Raw genomic sequence first — 16,928 nt, 5'->3', positions numbered from 1 at the left:
CTGAAGCTCCAACCCAGAGCGTGCGCTTTCTTCTGAAACACCTGTGGTGACTTTGAAAACTTGGTTACTAACCCTGTGATTATCAAATGTTATAAACATATGCAAAGAAGTGGTAGTTTGTTTTGAAAAGTAGATATGTCCTTTAGAAATTTACTCTCAACATGCTAACAGCAACACTTTGAGGCTGTTTGGCCTCATTTTAGTAGAACCTCAGCTAAAGTTCATCATCAATATACTTATAATCCCTGAGGAACACCATGTGTTGCTTTTGATTAAGAAGATATGCAAGTTTTATTGAAAGATGTGAATAGGTATGAATTTTATATATATATATATATATATATATATATATATATATATATATATATATATATATATATATATATATACAAATACATATAGGGCTGTCAAAAATAACGCGTTAATGGCGTTAATTAATTTATGTAATCAATCTCATTAAAATTTTTAACACAGTTTAACACATGTGCATCATGCCAAGCGGCGCGGCGTGCAGCGTGTAGAGTGGTGCGGTGACCCACGGAGTGGCACGGCGTGCAGCGTGCAGCGCAGCATACAGGGCGCGGAGCAGTGAAGGCCTCAGTATGCTCCCCCGTCACCACGATGGCGTTCCTACGCCGGCAACCCTATGCCGCTACTGAACATATCTTGCTTCTGCGTCAAGGGAACACCCTCCTCTGCAGTTTCACCGCCAAGCCGCTAGCCAGTCACAACAACAATGCAGCTTCAGTAGCTCCGACTTTACCTAGACATAGATCTATAGCCATACATTTCTAGACATACATATCTAGACACGTGTGCACTCACCGAACATATCATATATGACATATCTGGCGACACCGGGCTGTCGTGGAGGAGAGGCGTGAGTGGACCATGATGAAATATTGGTGAAACTAATGAGCTTTAGGACGATTATAGCTGTTTTAGGAGCGGCTATGCACATAGCCCCGTCTGCTGACAGTGCTGCTAACAGTATAGGGATGTGCGCCGCTCAATTTTGGATCTAAATTTCTCCTGAAGCACTGTTCGAATCAGAAAAGCATTCGGGTTGAGTTCTACTTACTACTTACCATAAACAACGCGAAATCGGACCAATCACAGCCCTCTATGTTCACGTCACCACGCGTCGCCTCAACGCGAAGTCACGATTTTCGGGAGGTGCACGTGAAGCCCCGGCGTAGCCCGACGTAGGGCTACAGCATAGACGTTGTAGGAATGCCGTCGTGGCGACGGGGGAGCATACTGAGGCCTTGATGCGCGGAGCGCACAGCGCGCGGAGCGGTGCGGCATGCAGCGCAGTGCGGCGCAGCGTGCAGCGCTTGGAGTGGTGTGGTGACATGCGGAGCACGTACAAATTCACTACACACACAGACATTATGTTATGGTGTGCATGTTTTAGTTTTTGGAATATTTATTTTATTTGGTGCCTTAAATAAAAAACACATCACGTGTTAAATATATATAATCACGTCCTGTCGTTTCTTTGTTAATGCAATACAGGAAAAAAGGGTATATTTCAGACATAGTTGGAAATTGCGATTATTTGTGATTAATCATGATTAATTAATTTGTAAGCTGTGATTAATCTGATGAGGTATTGTGTCTGTCTCCTTCAAGCTCGGGTCCTCTACCAGAGGCCTGGGAGCTTGAGGGTTCTGCGCAGGATCTTAACTGTTCCTAGGATTGCGCTCTTTTGAACAGAGCTCTCAGATGTTGTTCCTGGTATCTGCTGGAGCCATCCTCCCAGCTTTGGGGTTACTGCTCCCAGTGTCCCAATCACTACTGGTATCACTGTTGTCTTCACGCCCCACACTCTCTCTATCTCTTCCCTCAACCCTTGGTATTTCCCCAGCTTCTCGTGCTCCTTTTTCCTGATGTTGCCATTACTTGGGATTGCTACATCTATCACCACAGCTGTCTTCTGCTGTTTATCCACCACCACTATGTCAGGTTGATTGGCCATCACCTGCTTGTCAGTCTGGATCTGGAAGTCCCACAGGATCTTGGCTCGATTGTTCTCGACCACCTTTGGAGGTGTCTCCCATCTTGACCCTGGGACCTCCAATCCATACTCGGTATGTTCCTGTACGCGATGCCCGCTACCTGGTTGTGCCGTTCCATGTTTGCCTTGCCTGCCAGCATCTTACACCCTGCTGTGATGTGCTGTACTGTCTCTGGGGCGTCTTTGCACAGTCTGCACCTGGGGTCTTGTTTGGTGTGGTAGATCCCAGCCTCTATTGATCTTGTGTTAAGGGCCTGTTCTTGTGCAGCCATGATTAGGGCCTCTGTGCTGTCCTTCAGTCCAGCCTTTTCCAGCCACTGGTATGTTTTCCCAATGTCAGCCACTTCTTCAATTTGTCTGTGGTACATGCCATGCAGGGCTTTGTCTGTCCATGATTGCTCCTCTGGCTCCTCCTTACTGGGCTTTTGATGTCTGAGGCATTCACTTAGCAGATCATCACTGGGGGCCATCTTCTTGGTATACTCATGGAGGCTCTTGGTTTCTTCCTGGATAGTGGCTCTGACACTCACTAGTCCTCGGCCTCCCTCCTTTCTCTTGGTGTATAGCCTCAGTATGCTGGACTTAGGGTGGAACCCTCCATGCATTGTAAGGAGTTTTCTTGTCTTGATATCAATGGCTTGCATTTCTTCCAGTGGCCAGGATATTATGCCAGCAGGGTATCTGATTACTGGTAGGGCGTAGGTGTTTATGGCCTGGATCTTATTTTTGCCATTCAGCTGACTCTTCAGGACCTGTCTTACTCTCTGTAGGTATTTGGCTGTGGCTGACTTTCGAGCTGCCTCTTCATGGTTAACATTTACCTGTGGGATCCCCAGGTACTTGTAGCTGTCCTGCACATCTGTTATGTTCCCTTCAGGCAATTCAACTCCTTCAGTTGTGATCACCTTCCCTCTTCTAGATACCATTGGTCCACACTTATCCAGTCCGAATGACATCCCGATGTCATTGCTGTATATCCTGGTGAGGTGAATCAGGGAGTCGATGTCATGCTCATTCTTGGCATACAGTTTAATGTCATCCATGTAGAGGAGGTGGCTGACAGTTGTTCTGCTCTTGAACCGGTATCCAAAGCCACTCTTGGTAATGATCTGGCTGAGGGGGTTCAGGCCTATGCAGAAAAGCAGGGGGACAGGGCATCTCCTTGGTATATGCCGCATTTGATGCTCACCTGTGCCACTGGCTTTGAGTTGGCCTCTAGACTTGTCTTCCACAGCCCCATTGAGTTCTGAATGAAGCTCCTTTGAGTCCTGTTGATGTTGTACAGTTTCAAGCACTCCAGTATCCACGTGTGTGACATTGAGTCATAGGCTTTCTTGTAATCAATCCAGGCAGTGCACAGGTTGGTTTAAATTATCACTACTGCCATGATGAACTAAAGGGAACAGCTATATTAACTGCATATCAGGCCATTGTGACACTTGTTTCTGGGACAAGTGCGCCAAGTTTATAAGATATTCTGCTAAAGTGTAAACATACCCACATGTTCCGGAGAGATCAACACTCACGCACTAGTGTTCCAAACATACTCGATAAGGTTGTCAGCTCTTCGTTGGCAGCTGACATCAACACCAAATTACCCAATTTCGAACAAAGTCCAACCTATCTGTCGGGGCAGGCCCAGCCCAGAAGAATATGGAATAAAAGTTCTGTCTCATGAACGATCAGGATCCTTTTCAGGGCGAAATACTGTGGATCTTTCCCTGTAAAGGTCCAGCGCTGAACATTACATCTGGCTATACTTTGAATAAATGGTAATAATCTGAAGTCAGTTGCTTTGACATTTTTCATACCAAGCATAGAATCAAAAAACTAGGTGGAGTCGGCTGGATGGAAGTCCTGGGCTCCAACAGCTTGATCAGTCTAAAGTTTTTTGAGGATGTCTAATGGTGATTCTGTGGATTAACAGACTGTCTCCTCTGATGTCGGTTGCTTTTCTTTTTGACATGTTGATTTGTGATTAGATCTTTCCTCAGATTTTATTAATGAAAGAAGGAAACAGAATGAATGGCCTTACACAGGTTGTACAGTAGTCGCTAAATGCAGCATCGCAGAATCAAACCTTCCATGAAACACCAGAAAGCAGAAGAGGAACAGGTCATTACCTGGATTATGCACCCATGGCAAAGTTTTGCTCCAATAATTGAATGTAATGAGATAATGAGATAATAATAATAATGATTATAAATGTTTCCAGCCTACTAACAGCAAAGGTAAGACAAGAAGCCTAAATGATGTTGTTGTTTTTCCACGGCTGATTCACCAGGTTTTTGTGACAAAGTTGACAGAGTCATCAGACTGATCATTGTGGTGTTTGTGTTGTGGGCTGCCTAACTGGTTTTTTGTATTTTTTCCATTTACTCCTTGAGTTGCTTTGTGTGGAAATGGCTGTTTCGGCTTGAAGTCAAGATTTGTCCAGTCACAGATACAATGTTATGGTAACAGCATGTGTTCTAATGTAACTTCAACTATCCTCCCAGTGATCTGAGGTTTTTTCTTTAATTCTGGAAATGCCTTAACCTTATTCTTATTAATGATAAATAGAGTTCAGTGATTTGTTTCTGTGCTGTCCCTGAACTGTAAATCCTGTTGACAAGTAGCTGAGGATATATCTGACATGTAGCTGATTTCAACATGAAGTTCAACATTGTTGGGTTTGTAACTCATTTAAAAGGGTCAGGCCAGAGGTTTTTATTCAACACATGACAATCACCTACAATAATCAGTCTCCACATTTAAGGTTAGGCTCAAGACGTTTCTCTTCGATGCACCCTATGATCAGGTCAGCTAGGGATTCTAAACTAAACTAAGCTTAACTTAACTTAACTTAACTTAACTTAACTTAACTTAACTTAACTAAACTAAACTAAACTAAACTAAACTAAACTAAATTAAACTAAACTAAACTAAACTAAACTAAACTAAATTAAATTAAATTAAACTAAACTAAACTAAACTAAACTAACTAAATACTAGTTTAAATACTAAACTATTCACAAAGCTGCCCTAGGAGCTAGAATGCTGTGGGAAATACGGTGCACTGAGCCCTATCCTCTAATGTCTGAATGTTATTCACTTTTGTCCGTTCATTGCTTTTCACCTGCTGTCCCCCCCTTCGAGGGGGAGTCTTCTCCAGTTTCAGTTGCTGACTCCACTATCACGAGGGCCTACGAACAAGCTCCGGCCGGACCGGGAGGACACTCCTGTCGGTCCTGCCCGCGGACTGGCTTCAGTTCTACTTCTGGGATCCGTAGTTCCTGTGCTGGACCGTCCAACGGACTGTACTCAACATAGTCCTAGGCTTTACTTCTTATTATCTCATGCTAGCTGTTGCCAAAGCTGTCCGTCCCTGGGAGAGGGATCCCTCCATACTGTGGTTCTCCCCAAGATTTCTTCTTTTCCCACTGGGTTTTTGGAGTTTTTTCTTGCCGGATGTGAGGGTCTAAGGCGGTGGTTGCTTCGTTTTGTCTCGTTACTGTGAATTTGACATATTAATATTATGCTTATTCACTGTTTTTATTTTTACCAATCAATGTAACATCTTGAAGCCCTCTGAGGCAACTGTTGTTGTGATACTGGGCTATACAAAAATAAATTGATTGATTGATTGATTGATTGATTGATTGATTGATTGATTGATTGACAATATGAAATAATTCTAAGCATCTTAAGGTAGCCATACCAAAAGTAAAATCAGTTATAGTCATCATCTCAAGCACGTCTCTAAAGCTGTAGTGACTGGTCATTAGCGGCAGGTGGAGCACAGTGCCTCCAGGAGTCACCATAAAGGACTGTGGGCAAACTGTTATAAATTCTCATTATCTGAAATATCTGTGTCTCTTCAATGAGAAACGAGCGATTTTTGGGGGGCTCAGACTGCAGCGTCATCTCCAACTGAAAGGTGATTAGCTGCTGCGGATGTAGGCGGGTCCTGTTTAGTGACTGAGAGATTGAAGGAGCCGTGACAGTTTGGCGCTGCTGAAGCTAAAGCTATCAATCAGAAATCAAACTGAATGAAAGTCATTGCAAGTTTTATCCAAAAAAAAAAAAAAAAAGAACCGCCGTGCACCTTTATTTTAAAGTGACTCCTCAGCTTTGGAGAGTGAAAGCATGTGTTGTCAGTCTTTTTAGATGTGTGCGTGTGCGCGCGCACACACACACACAGACACAGACACACACACACACACACACACACACACACACACAGACACCTCCAAAATCACTTGCCAGAAGTTGTCCCCCCGACTTTTCAAAACAAAGTGACGCCCTTGAGTGTCGTGTGTGTGAGACGTTTGACACCAAGTGAAATTTATTACACTAATTCCTGATGCTTATGTTCTGCCACAGGTGAAAAAACTCATGCCTGAAGATTCCTTCTACTTTTCTATTTTGAAACATCCTGTGGTTTTGCTGGAATCCTCTTTTATGTTCTTCAATACCAAAGCCTTCCGTCACGTCAGATCTTTGGATGACTTTCTTGACAATGGCCAATAACGTATGGTTGTTGAACAACCATGTTGAACACCCCATGCAGGACACCCTGAGGGCCCTGGAGAGCTGTGTGAGTGACAGGCTGCATCACCCCAGGTGTGTGAAGGAGCGCTACCGCAGGTACTTCCTCCCTGCTGCCATCAGACTCTATAATTAGCACTGCTCCAACTAGACAAAACACACACCCCACACACACTCTCATAGATCTGCACCTTAATTTTTATCACATGCAATCATCACCCATTCAGCTTGTGAAACACCTGTGTACTGTTCTTCATCTTTTCCTTTCCGGCAGGCTGTACACATATACAGTGTAATGCTGCCCTCTTCTGTTCAAAGAATTACTCGCAGTACTTTATAGTATACCGGTATTGATGATAATCGTGTTATTAAAAAATGAAATTTCAATATCGTGTTCAAAATGCACATATGATAATATCGCACAGAGGATCTTGTGCCACTTGAAATGTGTTGAAATGTATTTTCAAAATCCGCTCCTGTTCTTCCGTCCTGCTTCGTCTCCCTCCTACAGCACCCCAACCCCTCCCCCTCCCCTCACATATAAACACAGCAGAGCAGCGGTAGCGGCACGGCTCCGAGCTAGCGTGGCTCCCAGTTAGCGAGCGTCACGAGTGAACTAAACATGTCGGCGGTGGCCAACAACGACAGGGAGACACTCTATCCTAACCCTGAAAAAGTGTGTTTAGCAACACTGACTGCACGTTGATGCAAGCCGGGTAGTAGTGGGGCCCCATTAGGTAGGTTCCAGTTGTCATGTATCCGGGGGGTTTCAAGTTGTGTCGCTGATATACGCCGTCTGTCGGGGCCCCCTTCTAGCAACTAACTGGTGAGTAATCGGAAAGGGCCCCATGTGGGGGATTTTCGACATGTTGTCGTTGCAGCGTCTAGTGTAATTAATTTGTCATTGAAAGTGACTGATGTCAGCTGTTCCTTGGGGCCCCCTTCAGCTCGGGGCCCTAGCCAGTAGCAGCACCTCTGGCTGGAGAGAAGCAGCTGGTGCGCTCATTCCGCCTTGGATTTAAACAAGCAAACAAAAATTCTCGGCAGTGTGGTGGTGGTACAGGATTTCACCCCAACAGGGCCCGTGGGTTTTCATAACCCACCAACCCGACGTAAATTACGCCTCTGCTGTGGATCCTCTGTTAATCAGTTCATCAGATTTTAATCAGTTGAGTGTAACTACACTTTTTGTATGCAGTTGTACAATTACTGTTCTCATATTGTTTCAACACCTCATTTGACAGGTATTCTGAGTGTAATTTATCTGGGAAAAGAGAGAAAACAAACAAAAACAAAATTAAAGATGAATCTGAATGTTTGTACATTAGTCAATTTTTGCTGATATCGTGATAATATCGTTATTGTGATATTTTTTGCCCATGATAATCGTGAAGAGAAAATTTGATATCGTGACAGCTATATATATATATATAGCTGTTTAATAGGGGTGGGACGAGACACAAATTTCACAGGACGAGATGTCTCGCGAGATTGAGTCCACGAGATCGAGACGACACGAGACGGGGGGGGGGGGGGGGGGGGGGGGGGGTTGGTGCTGAGGTGTGGGGGGCAGCGTGGTACTCACATGCAGCGTCGGAGCATGGAGTGTCGGGTCGGAGTGCCCCTTGTACGGCCACGTTGCCCTCCGCTCTACACTGCGCCCTAGGCGGCCGCCAAGTTCCCCTATTCCCATTCAAACCGCGGCGCACAAACGATGCCATGACTGCATTTGCACTTCATGCCACTAGGTGCGCTGTTTGCATGTTCAACCTTATTTTACACAGACACCACAGAGGAAGAAGGGCGCCGCAGCCGCTGCAGGCTCTCTCTCTCTCTGCATGTTGTTAGAAAAAGAGTGTGAGCCGGCAAGATGTGGTAAAATGTGCATTGATGCGATGCACCGTTTTTTCAATAAAAGAGAAGAACTGAACGATCGTTTCCGCACATTTTCTTTACGTCGTATCAATTAAACTGTATCACAAGTAGTTTGTGTACTCAAAAGACCAAGATTCCTTGCGGATAGAACATGCGCAGAACAGTATTTCATGTCCTTTTCGACCGGGTTTTTTAATATGAATATGAGCATATTCAGGGTTTTGCACGTGTTTATATGGCTGTGCGCCATGTAATGTATCATTCCGTCAATATTCCAGTTAATAAAGAGTTTTTGCTTTGATATAAACGTACTTAATCTCGCGGCATTCTATCTCGCGGCATTGCGATCTCGCAAGATCTCGTCCCATCCCTACTGTTTAACATGTTGTTAAATTATGAATATGAACAGTGCATAGCAGAAAAAACAGGGAAGCTGACATGTGGTGCGTTGGTGTTTGCATGCCTTTGCGTTGACTATGAAATGACCCTTACACTGCACTGTATTGATGAAGAATGGGAGAGGGTTAGATGTAAGTTATTTATTTCTGAATTTATGGAACTTGCCTGTTTTTTTTTAAACTGCAATGCAAAGTTTTTTTTAAAGAGATGTCAGTTATTTCCTACTTTTCGCAAGTTGAAAACTAATAATATGAATAATATAGTACGAATAATATAGGGAATTATCGGAATTATCGTCCATTTATCGTTATCGAGGTGAGGTGCTCAATATATCGTGATATTGATTTGAAGCCATATTGCCCAGCCCTAGTCTAACAACAATAACTACAATAAAACAAATGCCAAGCATTTGAGACGACACAACTTTACAAGGTACTTGCTCAGTGTACCCGCATCCTAGTGGGTGAATATGTCAGTTAGACATGGTAAAAGGTGCTGGAGCACAATGCCCCCTCAACATTTGTGGCTGCCCCCTCATACATGCCTGGCTAGACCCGGCCCTGCGACAGACCCAACGGAGTCAGATGTGACAGTTGCTGCAGGAGAGGCCACTGAAAGAGATGCTGAAGCTGCAGTTGGGGCCTCTTTCGGCTGAGATTTCTGAATGCATCAATGAAGTAAAAGCTCAAAGTTTGTTTCTGCTCGCATTCTGCTTTTGCTTGAGGCAGAGTGACCTGCCTCTCTCTCTTTTTGTCCAGAATGTACAGCCTGAATCTTTAGCAACATAGATGTCATCCTTCATCAAGACGAGTCGCTGTCACTCAGAGCAGAAAACCTCCTCAGATGAATCCTGCTTGTGTTCACTTCCAGCTTGACATTGAAAGGGTCATTACAACTGAGAATGTGCACTTTTGAAAAAATATTTAGTAGCGGTTGACTGGTCTGGCGTAGTTATTCGATTTTCAATACTCGAGGAAATAATCATTTTTAAGTCTTTGGAACAAACACGTGTAGGGCAGGTCAACTCTGTAGCACCACAGTTCATGAATAAATGGCATTAGTGCACACATGAGACAAAATGAGACATGCTGCATGGATATGCATGCATACAAAGTGGATTCTTACTGCTCATTCATTGATTGGAGTGAGGACAAACAACTGATTAGAAACAAAGTTCACATTTATCGTAGAGTCGTGCAACAGCGGTGCATGAAGCATTTCAACCAGCTGGTGTCTCAGCCATCTCACTTCTCTCGCCTGAATCGTCAGAAGTCAGAGCCCCGATCACATCTGGGACCGGGACATGCCTCCATGCAATTGGTTTATGGCCTCCATCTCCATGTGTTCATCAGCCGTCCGTCATCAGTGGACACCTCGCCTCTTGACTTCATCTGATTAGCTCCTTGCTAAGGGCCTGCACGTTGGAGGCTTTGTCTTTGTCCCAGGAATCTGCCCCTTGACCTGTTTTTGTAGCTCTGTATGTCTTGTCGAAGGTGGTGCTTGTGAGGAGGACTGGCTCGGGCTCAGAAGCAGGCAGGGACTCCATAGACGCTTTCAGAGCATTTATTGAGGAATGTCCAGTCAGAGGCATCAAAGTGAGTGAGGCAACTGACAAGCCACAAAGCAATCAACAACCAGAACACGGGGAGGAAACACAACGGACAATGGAATGTCCTTATGAGAGCATCAACGATCATCTAGCGAGGAAGAGAGAGAAGACTAAATACAGAGACTGCACTGGACAGGATGACTGAAAGACAGCAAACGTGAGGTGCAGGAACAGACATAGACAACAGGTGGAGCTGAAGACACATGAGGAAATAAGGTGGAACAGGAGGCACAGAGGGATTCCTGGCTGTATGAAAGGATGAAGGGAGACTGTTAGTGAGTGATATAGATAATAATGGACTTTTCCTTTACAGACAACTGAACCTCCATTTATCCTCAAGAAAAACTGCGTACACATCTCTCCTGATTTCATGAGGAGAGAACTGTTCTATTATTAACAGAAAATCCTTTATTTTGGGGGACAAATGAAATGGATGCAATGAGAAATCAAGATATTCACAAAGACACTGATGACCGTTGGAGACATAATACAGATTAACACAACAGCGTAAACCTACAGCCAATTACTTTGTGAAACCATGCGTAGAGACCTTGTTACTGTAAAAGCTCTCATATCTTTACTGCGGAAAAGGCTTTGTGTGGCAGCATCCATTACTCTGTCTCAGGAAGTTACATTTTCCTTTGTATTAACCCTGGTGTTCATCAGAGCAGCACACAGAGATGGCACTGTGTTGTCTCTTTAATATCTTCTTTCAAATCTGTTTGATGTGAGAGTGCCCATACAAGACATAAGCCCTCTCACATACAGATATTTTCTCTCTCACATACATACATTGTCTTTTAACTCACACACATTCTTCTTGCACACATATTTTCTCCTTTCGCATTCATGTTTTTTTCATTTTCATGAGCACACAAACTTTATCCTCTCACATACATACATTCTCCTAAAAAAATAGGTATATATGCATATGTACAAAGAAAATATATGTATGTGAGACAAGTATGTATGTAAGAGAAGAATATCCATGTGTGCCAGTGAATATAGTGGAAAAGGAAGTTCATCTCTCAGAGAGAAGCCACGTTTTTTGTTTTTTTTTTTTACACTTTATTTTTGACTGGACCTTGTTACTTCAGAAGTCAGTGTGAAAATCTCCATCAAAGACACATTTCTGAAAGATTTGTTTTTATTTTTATACCTTCACATCATATTCAGTTTATAAACACTTAGTTTCTAACCATTTTTTTCAATTTAATTCTTTCAAAAAATATGATTTTACCTATGTTTAAAATGTTTTAACGACATTTCGTGGTTTGACACAGATGCAGTACAAGATAATTATTCTGTGATGTTTCAGCTGACAGATCTGGGCTGACTTTCCTTTTCTCTGCTTCACAATATGCAGACTGTGCAGTTGCATGTTTAAAAATTGCACCCCGGCGTCTCAGTGCACAGACACCAAGTCTGTTTGAGAACCTTATTAACGGTGGACTAAAATACAACAACAGAACAGGAGGTGGTCAAAACGGGAACATATAACAGTCACTTCAGAAGGAAATGGCATTTTTGTGATGGACATGATCTTGTTCTGAGGTAAATATCATGAATATAAAAAAAAAGAATATATATATATATATATATATATATATATATATATATATATATATATATATATATATATGTATCATATCATATCATGAATGTGAAAATTCACTTGTTCCATTTATTTATTTGTCAATTTCATTAGTGGTTTCTTTCCATTTCATTGTGAAAACACTCTGATTTACAGTAAGTATAAATTATATTTTCATTGCAATAAAATACCTCATATTTGGAAAGAACATTCATGGAGGAGTAGCAAACTTTAAAACGAAGAAATAATATACCAAACAACATATTTTCTTGCTTTTTGTGCCATACTTAGGTTCTTGATGTCAGATATTGCAGTTTCATGTCATTATTACAGCAGAATATTTTTCATGTACTGCCTGTTCACTTGCATTGGAGTGAGTTTAACAATCGTGTAATTCTATCATCAAACAGCTTAGTGGAGGGAAATTGAAAGTGTTAACCTTCAGAAAGTGTAAACACAGAGGGGAGCATGGGATTATTTGCAGTGTGTCAGAGTTTGACAGAAATATTGATCAGACTGCAGCAGTTTATCTATTGATATACAGTGGTATGAAAAAGTATCTGAACTTTTTGGAATTTCCCACAAAATTGGTTTCATTTGCTCTTTAAGTCTCCTTAGGCAGAGGGTTCCTCCCCCTTCTGTCATTGTTTGCATGCTATCCTCTATAAAGTATGAAAACCTATAAATGTTTGGGTGGTTTTAGTTAAAGCAGACACTGTTTTTTCATCTGTGTGATTTTGACAAAGATCTGATCACATTTGATGGTGATTTTATGTAGAAATGTGAGAAATTCAAAAAGGTTCAGATACTTTTTCATACCACTGTATTTGTAAGTAGCTTTCTGTCTTTCTCTGGAGGTATGTGAACACAGTCTTGACCTTGGTGAAGAGAGTCTACATCTGTGGGTGAGTCAATTTTACAGTGTTCAGGAAATGAGATCTGAATAAACCTGAAGTCTTAAATGTATGGATTAATAACAAGTGATTTCAGAGAAAATGTATCAAATTCAATGGTGTGACTACAAGTAATGAGGAAAGGGTGTTTTTGTGTGAGCTTATGGCTGCCTCATCTGTTGAATGTAAAAAAAAAAAAAAAAAAAAAAAAAAAAACTGAAATAGAAACCGGAAACATGACAGAAATGTTCATTTGGAATTAAACATTTTCCTCAAGAAAGAAATTATAGATGATTGAGAGATAAACTTTACCTTAGTTCCACATATTCCATCCCCGTTCACTGTTCACATCTCTTGTGAGTTGGACCTCATTCATCTGTCCAATCTTCTCCTGGTAAGCTAATGTGGAACAGTACGGAGCTCAAAGAAGCCCCGTCATGACCAAGGTACGTTTTATCAGTTTGATTTCCTGTTAAATTGACATCGTCAGATTCCAAAAAACGGGTCATTTTCTTGTTTTTTCGTTTTTTCACAAAACGAAAAAACGAGAATTCAACTCGTTTTTTCGTTTTTCCGTTCTGACTGACAAAATGGATTTTCGACTTGTTTTTTCTTTTTTGACAGGTGGGCGGGGCTTAACACTTCTCGCTCCTGATTGGCTCATGTTTGCACCGTGCTCTTCAGAGTAAAAGTCTTTACACGATTCTTTCTGACTGCAGCTGCTCCAGCCTCCTGTCAGGACTGCAAATATCTCATCGTAGCTGTATTATCACTACGCACACATAATTACTCAGTGCTTAGCTGCTCTTTGGTCCTGATTGTTAGGCGCTATGCACGGAGCAACGTGACGTCATTTCCGCTGAAATCTCAGACCGCACAAAAAACTTCCGGTTACAGTGGACGCCCTCTACGGACGGTGTCCTTTCGACTTCGATCTCCAAGTGATCACAGATTATAATGTTTTTTTTTTTATTTCAAATCAACGTTTCTTTGTTTGTTTACTATTTTTAGTACAGTTGGTGTGTACAATATAGCCTCGAGAGAGGCGGGCTGCGTTTTAAATAACACTCGACTCAGCAGAAGAGCCGCTGCCAAGGAAAGACCGAGAGTAGTGGAGATGATGAGGAGGAGACATCAGACGAGGAGTGGAGGAGCTCTGAGGAGCTCTGCTCAGCTCCTAATGTTTCAATACTCCAATAAATATCCACTTCAGTGAAGCTGTGTTTTGGTCATGGAAATTCGGCACCAAATTATGAAGTAATGGCTAACTCATTGAAAATCATAGGTGAGAAAATGTTTGAACATTTTGACTTTACCTGGTTATTTTATTATGGTCACTTTATGTTCCCGCCAATCATAGACACTTTATTATACACTCATTATGTTGCACTAAAAATATCTGTACATATTTGTACATATTATAGCTCCTGTTATATTTTAGTAGTAGTAGTTATATTTTAGATCTGTTGTATATTAAGTTTGATCTTTTCTTCTTTTAAATTTCTTTAAATTATTCTTTATTTTCAAATTTCCTAATTTTTTTTGCACCCGGTTTTTCTTCAAGCCACCATAACTAAATGTCTCCATGGTGAGATACTCTATTCTGTTCTATATGAAGCATAGATTTGCCCATACCTGGGAAACATTCATAAATTCCTCTGACAGCACTGTCAGGAGGTTTACAGTTTCAAACTAGTCTTAGGAATTGTGCAGGCTACATGCTTGTCAACATGAGGCCAGCTCAAAAAAGTAGGTTGATAACAGGATTGTTTTATAAGGCTGTATATAGTGACAGTTGTGTTAAAAGATGTAACACGGTAAGATTAAATCAGTACTGACTTCTTCCTACATGTAGATGACTCTGGCTCCACCTTACCTTTGGCTCTTCAGCAGCAGTCAGACTGAAGTGTGTTTCCATAAAGCACCGTTACTGTAACGTGTCGCAGTGCAGAGTTATCTGGATTGAAGTTCATTATAATCACCATGTAAAATATTCAAAACAGCACATGCAACCTTTACAAATGGAGTTATTTCATCTCCATTCAGCACCACTACTTAGAAAGAAATGCCAAATGCAAAAACACTGCTGTGCTTGTGTTGAGCAAGAACCAGTGAATTCAGACACATATGGGGTGAAAACTGTTTTTATTGGAAAGGACATCAACACCACCAGTTGTTGAGCTGCTCCTGTGGGTTCTCGGAGTCTGGACCAGCAGAGAGACCCGCTGCAGAAACGTCTGAAGGCCTGGCTCTGCTGCTGCTGAGAGGCCAAATCAGCCTCATTCAGCCTCGCTGCCCTGCTTCATCTTCAAGGAACTGCAGGTTCAGACGCCGCTCCTCCTCCTCCTGCTCCTCCTCCTGATGGACATGCTGTTCATCACGCTGCAGCTCCCAGCTCACCGGACGCCTGGATTTCTGTCAAGACCACCGTCGGGTCTGGTTGGTGCTCCAGCCTCCTCCTGGTTAAAAAGCAAAGGGGGAAAGAGAGCAGTTGAGCAAGGCACTGCCACCCACACCCTGCCTCCACCCATCAGACCCTGTGGTGGCAGCTGGTGGAGATGTTCCTGGACAGTAACATTGCTGGATGTTATTCAGGGTGTAATTGCAGAGTGTGGCCGATCAGCTGACTGCTCTTCTGTAATGGATTCAATATTATCTGTTGTCGTTTGTCCAGCAGTTTTTGTTACTTCAGTAGTTTGTGTTCACTGTAACACTGGACGAGAGAGACAGCTGTTCAACATAAACATCCACAGTTCACAGGGCAAACTGGAGCTTCAGAAACAGCAGCATTTATTTATTTCAGTGCTCTGCATCCATTGTGCTGTCCACTGGGCCCTGTATCCAGCTGGAGCAGCAGTGGTGAATGGATCTCTGTGCTTTTACTTGATAGGATACCAGTATGGATGCTGAATGGTTTACTGCAGTATCTACAACATGAACAGGGCTGCTGCTCACCTCAGAGCTGCTGAGGCTTCATAACACAGGACAGTCTGGCTGGAGGTGGAGGTGGAGTGGATGCTCCATCCTGCTCCTCCCTCCTCCCCCCTGGGCCCAGAGAAGGACTCCTGGTCCAGGAGGGACTCCTGTCCGCCTGCAGAAACGTTACACATACCACACTTCATACAACACGACAATGCTACATGGAATATGAAGTCCAGCTGGGTGTAAAGCAAACTAGCCTAGCCGCGTGCTAATGCTAACCAGCTAGCGCGCTTACCATCAAAACTGACCATCAGCGCCACCTCAGCTGGGCGGCCGTGCAGTGCTGTCCTCACAGCCTCCTCTGCCTTCACTCGCTGGTCTATGATCATAAATTCGGTCCATGGCGTCAAACCACCGCCGGGTTTTCGGCTGTTGTGATCCTTTTTGTTTTGTTTTTTTTTTTTTTTTTTGTAATCTCTCCTCAGTTTCTTGCATTTTGCGCGGTGCTGACTGGGGTCTGGAGCCAACAGAGAGCAGCCGCTCACTCGAACAGATCCTAACAGAAGCCTGGCTCGCGGGCTTGGGTTAGCCGTTTCCGAGCCGCACCGGAAGTTGCTATGCCAGCTGAGACAGAACGCGGAAATGTTGCGTGCATATGGGCCAGTAGTTACAAAAAATGACCAGCAGGGGTCACCCTGTATTGATCTCATCATCACTCCGAATTTATACCCTTAATGTCTTAAATAATCAATAGAAATGTGGATTTACTGAAAAATAAAAACATCTCATGTGGTTATTTCTAGTTATTACAGCCTTCACTGGACTGTAGCCTCATCATCTGTGATTAGTGGATTAACTCAGTGGAGTTATGCAGATTATTGTTATATTATTTTCATATTTTTACCATGTAAATATCATAAAACCAGGACAACAGCAGGCTTCAATACACATTTCAAATGGTTCCTCTGATAGAGAAGCATCTCAGTTCATTACCATATATGACATGATCACTGAAACTGGAGCCATTACAGTCAGAATGGTCTTTTTGTTATTGTACTATATTTATCAACATAAATCCACAGGCCG

Source organism: Salarias fasciatus, chromosome 14, assembly GCF_902148845.1.
Source record: "Salarias fasciatus chromosome 14, fSalaFa1.1, whole genome shotgun sequence".
In the NCBI taxonomy this organism is placed as follows: Eukaryota; Metazoa; Chordata; class Actinopteri; order Blenniiformes; family Blenniidae; genus Salarias; species Salarias fasciatus.
This window is presented reverse-complemented; position numbering follows the sequence as displayed.